Source organism: Uranotaenia lowii, chromosome 2 (genome assembly GCF_029784155.1).
Source record: "Uranotaenia lowii strain MFRU-FL chromosome 2, ASM2978415v1, whole genome shotgun sequence".
Lineage (NCBI taxonomy): Eukaryota > Metazoa > Arthropoda > Insecta > Diptera > Culicidae > Uranotaenia > Uranotaenia lowii.
In genome coordinates this window covers 427,369,053-427,380,941 of record NC_073692.1, presented here as the reverse complement: position 1 = coordinate 427,380,941, position 11,889 = coordinate 427,369,053, and the positions used below count along the sequence as shown (strand labels likewise).

At 36.1% G+C, this 11,889-nt stretch overlaps 1 protein-coding gene across 2 annotated transcripts in view; it reads left to right on the top strand.

Annotated features, from left to right (window-relative positions):
- The first annotated feature begins 6,556 nt into the window (after nt 1-6,556).
- LOC129745994 (sex peptide receptor) overlaps nt 6,557-11,889 on the top strand; it is a 143,896-nt gene continuing 138,563 nt past the window's right edge. For both annotated transcript variants that reach the window (XM_055739409.1, XM_055739408.1), the window contains exon 1: nt 6,557-7,920. The gene's annotated coding sequence lies outside the window, so the exon portion shown is untranslated. The remainder of the gene's footprint in view (nt 7,921-11,889) is intronic.

Below are 11,889 nucleotides of genomic sequence, written 5' to 3'. Positions count from 1 at the left end.
TACTCCAGCTTGGTGTCACTGAAAAAATGCTCACACTGTATTTAACCCTTTCCTTCCAACGAGGTTTTTTACGTTTTAAAAATAGAAATACTGATTTACAGCTAAAGTTCTAGAACAAAAGATGCATAATTTAAGCCTACTTTAATGATCCATTTGATAAATATGGGTTTTGAGGTGGATCATATGAGCTCCATTGGGAAGATAACAACACATAAGGTGCAAATGAAAACCAGAAAATAATTGCAAAAAAAACATGGAACTTCATCACTTCATTGATCACAAACTTAAACGATCCTATTTGATAAAAAACTTCTTTGGTATACGCATCCCTCGAAAGTCTATTTATTGAAATATTTGAAAATTTCATTTTTGCCTTGAACAATTGGCCGCCATGACACTTTGCTCAAGGAAAACAAATCATGCCGTTTTTCGAGAAAATCACGAACTTTTACAAAATATTTCGAGACATGTGGTCATTTAAGCAGATGAGATAACTATCTTGAAGCGATTCTTTTTGTTGACGAAATGATTTTCTTGAGTATTGATAAGAAGCTTCACAAGAAGAAAAGTACGTTTCGTTCCCAGTGTATCACCAGTGATCCACTTTACTTACTCAAAAATTTACATGTTTTAGTTGAAATCTAAGTAAACCATCATTTGATTCTGCTTCCATAAGCAACCTTCTGCACGTCAGTAATTTTATTTGAACAAAATTATAAAAACTTGTCAAGTTATTGAACAACGAATGACGACTTGATTTAAATTCGAAAAAAAATCGGCTTTTTTGTAGCTTTTGATCTGCCAAGCGAAACCTAGCAAACCGATTTTCTTCAAATTTCGTGCGATGTTTCTTCACTCATATCTACACATTCGGTGAAAATTTGGTGTCGATCCAAAGCGCCCAGTTCAAGTGCGAGCTGTGCAAAGTTGTGGATCACCTGTGCTACCATGGGAAGGGAAGGGTTAAAGATGGACACAACCCAGGTAACCACCAAGCATTTAAAACAGCACGTAAATAGCACTATATTCGCATATACGGCAGGTGGATTAAAGCTACTAAGCATTAAATAAGCTCTGAATGCTATCAAATGCAGGTGACGTGTTGTTTATATGGAACAAAAATATCATGTTCCATCAGGTTTCTCTTATAGCTCAGTGGATAAAGGAATCGTCCGTTGATATTGATGCCGCTAGGATCCAGATTCGAATCCCGTTCCAGGAGGAGGAACATCAACTCCAAGAGTTTTCACCACACAAGGGTGGTATACAATGGTAAAAGGTCGAGTGAACAAAGAGAGGGTGATATGCAGCAAAGAAAGAGAAGAGTGGGTCGGTAAAGAAGAACACGAGATAAAAATATATGTGAGTGGTGATCACAGGATTTTTTTTAAAAGAAACGGCGAAGCATTAAATCAGCATTTCGAATGCTTTTTAAATGCCAAGTTGGGAACATTTGTAGGGTTTAGCACTAAAGTAGCCGTATATTTTGCCAAAACCTGCATTTGAGTAGCATTCAGGGCTACATAAATGCTTATCTAATGCTTAGTAGCTTTAATCAATCTGCCGTATATGCGTATATAGTGCTACTTACGTGCTGTTTTAAATGCTTGGTGGTTACCTGGGTATGATTGTAGCTGAATATAGTCAAAGATTAATATTTAAGTCACGTGACAAGATTTTCAAAACTGTAAATTTTATAAAATTGATTGAGAAACAAGAGAGTTTTAGCGGGAAAAGTTTCAGGGGTCATTTGATCCCCGGGTATAACCACCCAGGTAACCACCAAGCATTTAAAACAGCACGTAAGTAGCACTATATACGCATATACGGCAGATTGATTAAAGCTACTAAGCATTAGATAAGCATTTATGTAGCCCTGAATGCTACTCAAATGCAGGTTTTGGCAAAATATACGGCTACTTTAGTGCTAAACCCTACAAATGTTCCCAACTTGACATTTAAAAAGCATTCGAAATGCTGATTTAATGCTTCGCCGTTTCTTTTAAAAAAAATCCTGTGATCACCACTCACATATATTTTTATCTCGTGTTCTTCTTTACCGACCCACTCTTCTCTTTCTTTGCTGCATATCACCCTCTCTTTGTTCACTCGACCTTTTACCATTGTATACCACCCTTGTGTGGTGAAAACTCTTGGAGTTGATGTTCCTCCTCCTGGAACGGGATTCGAATCTGGATCCTAGCGGCATCAATATCAACGGACGATTCCTTTATCCACTGAGCTATAAGAGAAACCTGATGGAACATGATATTTTTGTTCCATATAAACAACACGTCACCTGCATTTGAGTAGCATTCAGAGCTTATTTAATGCTTAGTAGCTTTAATCCACCTGCCGTATATGCGAATATAGTGCTATTTACGTGCTGTTTTAAATGCTTGGTGGTTACCTGGGTTGTGTCCATCTTTAACCCTTCCCTTCCCATGGTAGCACAGGTGATCCACAACTTTGCACAGCTCGCACTTGAACTGGGCGCTTTGGATCGACACCAAATTTTCACCGAATGTGTAGATATGAGTGAAGAAACATCGCACGAAATTTGAAGAAAATCGGTTTGCTAGGTTTCGCTTGGCAGATCAAAAGCTACAAAAAAGCCGATTTTTTTTCGAATTTAAATCAAGTCGTCATTCGTTGTTCAATAACTTGACAAGTTTTTATAATTTTGTTCAAATAAAATTACTGACGTGCAGAAGGTTGCTTATGGAAGCAGAATCAAATGATGGTTTACTTAGATTTCAACTAAAACATGTAAATTTTTGAGTAAGTAAAGTGGATCACTGGTGATACACTGGGAACGAAACGTACTTTTCTTCTTGTGAAGCTTCTTATCAATACTCAAGAAAATCATTTCGTCAACAAAAAGAATCGCTTCAAGATAGTTATCTCATCTGCTTAAATGACCACATGTCTCGAAATATTTTGTAAAAGTTCGTGATTTTCTCGAAAAACGGCATGATTTGTTTTCCTTGAGCAAAGTGTCATGGCGGCCAATTGTTCAAGGCAAAAATGAAATTTTCAAATATTTCAATAAATAGACTTTCGAGGGATGCGTATACCAAAGAAGTTTTTTATCAAATAGGATCGTTTAAGTTTGTGATCAATGAAGTGATGAAGTTCCATGTTTTTTTTGCAATTATTTTCTGGTTTTCATTTGCACCTTATGTGTTGTTATCTTCCCAATGGAGCTCATATGATCCACCTCAAAACCCATATTTATCAAATGGATCATTAAAGTAGGCTTAAATTATGCATCTTTTGTTCTAGAACTTTAGCTGTAAATCAGTATTTCTATTTTTAAAACGTAAAAAACCTCGTGGGAAGGAAAGGGTTAAATACAGTGTGAGCATTTTTTCAGTGACACCAAGCTGGAGTAAATGCAAAGAATCACTTACAATGACGTCTTCTACCATATCAAATGGCAATCTTTAAAGTTGTGTGTCCACATACACCTTTTTCATTTTTTCATTCTCGCGAGTCTTATAGGTCTGATAATGTCCATCGCAGATTTTACTACGGAATCCGGCAGCTGTTCGCTTAGGTGCACTCTTTATTGGATAAGTGTTTACATTTAAATCCTTTTAACGTTCTCCAACGGTGGTGCATTTTAAACATCCATGAAAAGCATTGAAGTTCACGGTTCCTGAAAAATTATGGACAGTTACTTTCACATATAACAGAAAATAATTATAGTTTATTACCTTTTATAGACGCTCTAGCTGGAGAATCACAGATGAAAGCTCTTATTTTGACACTTACTTCGAAGCCATTGATAATAATGCCTGTATTTAAAATAGGTAGTGCTTCATCAACGAATGGTTCTAAATATTCTTCCACACGTTTCGGTTTGATTTTATCGTGGAATACACCAATAATCATTGGTTTAATATTCGGTTCTTCATGCACGTTAAATAAAATAGGCCAAACTTGATCTGCACCATTTTTAAATAGCGGCAGACCATCAATATTGAAATTGACAGAAATCTCACGAGAATTTCTCAAGCTGTTAAAAGCTTCGCGAAATCGTTGTTCTGTAAAATATTTTATCGTTATATCAAGTCTCTTTAAAATAATATTCACCACTTACCAAATCCATTATGCCAATATTGACCTCCTTGTATTTCAATAATTTTGGCAGTTTCTCGAGGGGTTTCCAGTAAACGCCGTGGCTCCGTAGGTAGCATGCGAACATATTGCGATTAACGCGATAGAAGAGGTTTCAGCGCGGAATGGGATATTTTGAACTCTAAACTCCATTGGCGAAGAAAGAGGTATTGAGGACGTATCCAAAGGTGTTACATCTGGAGCATCTTGCGTTGAAGATGATGTTGGAAGTGGATAAGTACTTGTTGACGGTATATTCAAAAAAGTATTTGGTGTGCCCGAAGGATTGGCAAGATCAATGTTCGATGAATCATCTATTTCACTATACCGCTTCAAATTTCGATTGTATGAACCACTTTTGATGATATTTTCCCACTTTTTTGAACGATCCATTTTTCTTATACGGACAATATTAATCACTCTTCAAATATTCAAAACAAACATCTGTACACAAAAAAAAACATGGCAACTAGAAGGAATGGGTATAAATCAGGTTTGTTTGATTATACCTAGAAATTATGATACGATTTTGAATGAACAACCAACTGAACACCTAGGTAGAACTCAGCAAACTGTTTAATTTAAACATCATAATGAAATCATTTGGGTAAAATAAAGACACATATTATTATTCGCCCAACAATCCGTTTTACAAAACCCTCTACGGTTTACGGTACCTACAAACCAGAAATAAGCATCTTCAATAAATCAGCATTATATCTGCATTTCCACTGCTTCTTGCAGTCTGTTAGCATTTAATATGCGTAGCTGTTTTTAATCAGCATCCAAAATGCGATTTTAAATATTTTTTTCATTGCATTATTAAAGCATTAAAATCGCTATTTTATGGCTATTGTGCATTCAAAAAGCTTTTTACTGACTAAAAGCTTTTAAATAGAATATCACATGCTAATTTAAAACAACTATGCATTTCAAATGCTCATATACTACAACAAGCAGCGGAAATGCAGATATAATGCTTATTTACTGCTTATACTAATGCTTGGTGGTTACCTGGGCAGAGTTGCAGATGGTCAGTGTCAGACAGCCAATATCAGTAGAATAGAACGAAATTTACTGAATATTACCAGCCTTAGGTATAACACATACGTTTTTCTAGATCTACTAACTTTAAAAACTTATTATAATGAAAAAATGCGTGCAATTTGAAAATAAAATAGTCATGAAGAAAAATTTGCGAAAAAACAATTATAATAGGATTTATAGTCATTTGAAGTTCAAAAAATGTCATTTGACCAGTACGTTTAGTGTTAAAATTGAATAATAATAAGGGCGCTAGGATCAGAGGGGTGCTCTCAAGCTAATCTCGAGGAAGTCGCTTTAAAGTTGCTGTCATCTTAATTTTCACACTATTATCGAAGAGTTGTAATTTTTTTAAGTCAATCGAACAAGTTTAAAAAAATAGTGTGATATCTCAATTTAAAAAACTATAGCTACTTACTAGGTAAATACCTATATGGAGAATCGTTTAACATTTAAACATCTCTTATTGTGAAGACTGTAGGATATATATGAGATAATGGAAAATATAAAACCAAATAATTTATGTTAGAAGAAAAGAACCTAATTTAATAATTCAGAATTTCTCAACACGCATTAATGAATGACAGACAAATGAACAACGTGCGGAATTAGAGAAAATCTGGCTACTTTGATTAGAAAATATGTTCATTGCGTTCATTGTTGTGCGGTAACTTATACCTATAAATAAACCGGCACTTGTGCAAATCGGGTCTAGAGGCGAATCTACCAAGCAAGCCTCTCTAATAAAATAAATTAAATTAAATCAAATCGGGTCATTCTTAAAACGAATTTTAGGAAAGCAACATCACTCCAAGGAAACGGGAGAAGGCGACCCCGAGAAGACGGCCAACGACCAGGAACAGGAAATCCCTCAGATTACGACAAGGACCTCAATTATTATTTCAGAAATTATTCTTTTATCTTTGTGATACAGCTCGAAAATCGATCTTATCGAAAAAAAAAGTGTTGTTGAAATATTATTTCAATGAAAGCTTTCAAAAATATATATTTCATTCAGGGACAACATTGTGTAATCTTTTTCTGGCTCACTGATTAGAATCTACCAGGTACATATTATACTTTTTTTTGCATTGAAACCATTGATACTAGGAAATGGTTTTTGGCAGTTACAATTTGAATCTGTTTCGGATAAAAAAAAAACCTCCAATTCCCATAACTGGCAACCCAGGGCAGGAAATGTTCGCGCCCGACCCTATCGCGCATGCCCTTGGGGCCCTTCGGAAGGGAAAAACATTCCTATGGGCACGAACGAGCCAGGCAGCCAGTAGATGACCAAACGACCACGAACACCAGTATGCTCTTCCAGTCAGCAGCAACAGTGTCTGAAATCTCCGGCCGGGCGGAGCAGTAGACGGACGGAAATGAAACGGTTGAATGGTCCTGTTCTGAATCAGCAGGGATCAGTTCGTCCGGAGTTTTACTCGCGTACGGTTGCACATTTTAGATGGTCCGGGTTTGCTCCCGTTGTTGCATTCTACTGGACAAATTCAAACGATATGCTGGATAACCGTTATTGGGGCGACAAGTTCTTCATCAGTGTGATCCTTTGATTTCCGTGTTTTTTTCGCTTCTGTTGGTTTTCCAAAGTGAATATGGTGATATAAAATCTGATTAGGCACTTCATGCACATGATTTGAAATGTTCCTCCCGGGTCCGCCTGGTTTCTCGTTTGAGAAATGCCGGTTTCAAATTCACGCTCCCAGCTGTTTTGAATAGAGTTTCATCTAGCAGTGCCGCGTTATCAATTCAACAGTGTGCCATCAACCGGGCTCTGTATGATAGAGAAGAGTGATTTAAGTGGGTACTAGATAAAAATGCGCTGCTCGAGGCAAAGTTCAAGCAAAGTGGAGGCACTAGCTCTGCATACAAAAGCTGTCCGTAATTGAAAAAAGTGGTGCGATAAACAAAAAGCTGCTGGTTTATTAAAGTTTTTCCACTTGGGTGAGTGAATGAGGTCAAAGATTACAACACAAAAGTGATCGCTGTTTTGAAATTTCCCGGAGCGATAGATACAAAAAGTTTCATGTGCGGAATTCTCGTAGCAGCAGCAGTAGCAACACCATAATATAAATCACACAAATGCATCTTACCTAGAAGAACACGGAGCCACGTAACACCAACATTTCGAAAAACAGTTTACCACTAGACGTCAAGATAAGAGAAAAAACACAAAGCTTCAACAAAAGGAAATCCACCTCAACAAGGATTACATCGAGGAGGTTGTTTCACTTATTTTTCCTTATCCTGATGTGTATGCAACATTTCACTCCTCGTTATTTGCGCCAAAGTTCGGAATAAAATTACGGCTACTCGAAAACAGTGTACAGATAAGTGTAGAATGTTTCCTCTTCATTAGAGAGACAATGAGGATTTTTTTTTTCCCTTCGAGTGGATAATCATCTCGTGGTACCTTAAAAGTTTAAACTTCCAGCCCAGCAGAAAAACAGCAGCTTCGTGTGTCGTGGTTTAACTTGAGCAACGACGACGACTTGTTGCACACCCTAGAGAACAGCAGCAAAACTGCAGGAAGTCTCGAAGTCGAAGCAGTAAGAGGTACCAACTGTGTTGTGTTGTGAATGACTGTGCAGCCTGAGTGAAGGCAAACGGAAGAAGGATTTACTTACCTGCTACCTATGCTACCTTCATATGCTGCTGACTTGGCGGAAACATGAAAGTGAAACCTACCAACTTCCTCCAACAAACCCGGAGTCTCAGAAGGAAGCCATAACGGAGGTGAGCTTTAATACGTCATGTGCATGTGTGGGGGATGCTGTTTAGGGGATTCTGAAGGATGACGTTTTCACGCTTGATTAATTTTTCACCATTCATAAAGCTCGGTTTTCCCTTATTTAAAAAAATTAAATAATCAAACAAATTTTAACCAAAGTCAGAACCAAGCGTTGTTTGTAATTTCATATAAAGTGATGATTGTTTAACTTATATTATTTCAAAAACATAATGTGATTTGTTAAGATACATATGTTTGTGATCTTCTATGTAGTTTCTGACTTGCATGCAACTTTCATATAACATTGTTTGTTGATTTTATAGTAACAATAATCATACTGATGGAAAGCTAAGCTGTGGCCAAAGAAAGATGACGCGTTTTTTTCTGCCATCAGCATCAGAAATTAAACATATTTTGAAATCTGGAAACTGGACAAAGGAAATCTGGATGAACATTTAAGATGGAACCAATTGAGTGACCTCCAATGGGACTTTCGGAAAGTAATCCATCCCATCCCCCGAAGATTCAATCACCAGAATCTAGGGTTGGCGTTTTACTTGGCATTTCTGGTGAGCTCGTTCATTAATATTTCTTTATTTCATTTTTCTAAGCATTTCATTTATACGAAGGTCGTGCGAATTGTGAGCTTTAATGGGTAACCCACAACCTACAACCCAACCATATTAAAATGATATTTTCAGTAAGAATTTTCATTTTCAAAATAAAAATGCCCTTGGAGCCCCCCCTTGGAGGGGTATAAGCGCATAAAAGTCAATTTGGAGAAAAAAAACACTTGAACTTCGCTGTGTTCCAATAAATTCCACAAATTTTTTTGTTATGAAATTTGTTCATGGAAATTATCTTTTTAAATGAAAACAAAGCATTTTACAACATTTTCCCAAAAAATAACCTTTATTTGGCGTTAATTGAGGCGACACATATCATACCTATAACCCTTTGTCTCCAAACACATGCACTTATACCAATTTGCCTCCAAACTAATTTTCTCAACCGCTTTGCCACAAAAAAATTTTACATTCAGGTGTTTTGAACTTTTTGATATGGATAAGAAAATTTATTTATTTATACAAGAGTGAATTAATTTTTTAATGAATTTATTTTTGCTTTTTTGTTTAGAATATACTCTGGTAAACTAAGTTAAGAAATTTTATGTTTGGAGATCGACCTTGTCTTGACAACTTCTGGTCCATCTCTCCAAACAACGATTGTTTCATCAAGATAAATATTATAATAATTTGAATAAGGTTTTTTTTCCACGAAATTCAAAACAGTGCATGTTTTGTGCGCATTTTCCTGATCAATTGGGCATTGAAAAGATACTTGCAGTTACTATGAGTTGATTTTTAACAGTGAATAAACGAAAGGTGCTTCAATATTAACCCAATTATCTCGTACAAATACATTTTTTGCACTTTTCAAGCTTTTGTTTAAACCTTAAATCCGTAACACACTCCATATATTCAGAAATCAGGAGTTTGTGATCCACTCATTTGTGGTTAAAATAGAAAAAAAATATCAAATTTAATAATTTTTTTTCCTCTGGAATTATCACTAAATGCAATCAGATGAATCACAGTTTATATGGTTTTTTTTTAATATCATCAACTATTCAAAAGAAAAGTAAATTACATTTTTTTTCAATTTTTTGGTCCCGATGAAAAACCACTACTTTTTGGAAGTCATGTAATAGTTGGTGGCAAAGGAGTATAAGTGCATCACATAGAGGGACTTTGGAGGCAAACGGTTATATATATCTAAGTGTTGAACTTACACTAGACTGCCCCAAATTACCCGACTTTTGAAAAAGTTAAACGCTGCAGGCTAAAATTGATCCTGGGTTTAGTACAAGATATCATGCCAAATTTGGGCCAGATCGGACCACGGGAAGGGGTCGCTCAACGAGCCTGAAGTTTGTATGGGATTTTGAGACATTTTGTTCGAGAGGATTATGAAAAACCCAGTTTTTCGTCAATAACTGTTGTCTCCTTCGACCGATTTTTTTTTTCAAAACGGTTTTTCTTAAAGCCTAAACTATGACAAATATTTTATCTGAAGGTTACATATCAATTAGAGTTGAGATTAAAAAATTATTAAGCTTCAAATATTGGCTAACTTTTTTAAGGGTGATATTCATCACTGTTTTATTGAGGCGACTAAATGACTCAATGTGAAATGCATGCCGTTTCGTCAAATAAGGACCGATTTTAACCATTGTTTTTGCGCTCGAATGCAATTTTTAATGTTTTTCTAATATTTGAGTTTGGATGATATACACTTGTTAGTTCGGAAAGAAGTAAGGACGGAAAAATGCTTGACAATTGAAAAAAATTTCATAACCACAGGATGATATGTGATGCCAATAAAAAGATAAATTTTAGAAAAACGAGTCCATTTACAGTCTTTTACAGTCTTCATTTTCGAAGCATGCACGGTAGCACAATTTTCAAATTTTTTTTTTTGAAACGTAATGCCTACATTTTTTAAAAGCAATTTCGATTGTATCCCATTTACCCGAAAACCATAGCCCAGAATGAATTTTTACCAGAATGACAAATACCCGAAATCAAACCCCAGAATGAACCATTTCCCAGAAAAAAATTCCCCAGAATGCACCATTTACCAGAATTTTTTTTCCCAGAATGGACCATTTCCCAGAATTTTTTCCCCCAGAATGGAACATTTACCAGAATGGCACAAATCCCAGATTTTTTCCCCTAGTATTTTTATTTGTTTTTTTTTCTAATGAATTCTTAAATATTTAATATGATTCGAAATTAATTTTTTCAAAATGATTTTTTTTTAATGAAACTACGACTTTGAAATTTTCCAACTAAATTTATTTTAGAACCAAAATTGTGCTTTATTTATGGTTTGGGTACTTTGATTGATTCAATGCTTACCATGGTCCTTTAAAAAACCGTTTTGGTATCCGACTCCTCACGCTGCGCGTTCGAACTTGAAAGACGTTTTGTCCTTCACGCTGTCGCGTGGCGGACGGGGCTAAGGGATCACCCCTAGCTTTCACGCAGACCTAGGAAGCCCCGGCAGACCTAGACCAATGTCTTAGGGCCGCCGCTTCCGACGGCGGGTCGGCGGCCTCCTTGGATTTGGGAGCTTCGGCGGCTTTGTGCCGCCTCAGCCCCTTCATCCTCGTTGGTTGCGGCCTTGCCGCAAAAGAATAAAGTTATGAAACCCAACTTTTTTTGTAACAATTCCTTTTTTTAAAAATAATTTCTAGTAAGGATAAATGTTTTCAAATTTCTAGGAAATGGTCCTTCTGGCGAAAAGATTTCTGGTACAGGGTTCATTCTGGTGAAAAAATTTCTGGGAAATGGTACATTCTGGTGAAAATTTTTCTGGGGAATGGTTCGTCTGGGGAAAAAAATTCTGGGGAATGGTTCTTTCTGGCGATTGGAATTCTGGGGATTTTTCATTGGTTGGCAATGGTTTTCGGGTAAATGGAGTACAAGCAGCAATTTCAAACTTAAACACAATTCACTCTAAACCGAATAAAACACTTGGTTGAAATCAATTAGCAATAAAACAACAAAATATAACTTTTCTTTTCTATCTAAAGAAAGCTACAGCTATTATAGTAAAAACGTGAGAAAAATGTAAAAAGACCTTTTATCGAAAAATTATCATTTTATTGGCATCATAAAGCGTTGGTCCATGTGTTTTTCGATCTAAAAAAAATGATGGCGGTTAAGTCTAAGAGTGACCACCAATCTGAATAGATTTTTTGAGAAAAAAATTATCCTGAGTTAGGCAGAAAAGATGAAACATAAACCCCGCCCAAAGGCGGAAATATGTACAATAGACTACCCCAAATTGGTATGGGAAATTCAAAACCTGTGAAATATTATGTACTGCAGGCTAAAATTGATTCTAGTCCTGGTACAAGATCTCATGCCAAATTTGAGTCAAATCGGATCACGGGAATGGGTCGCTCA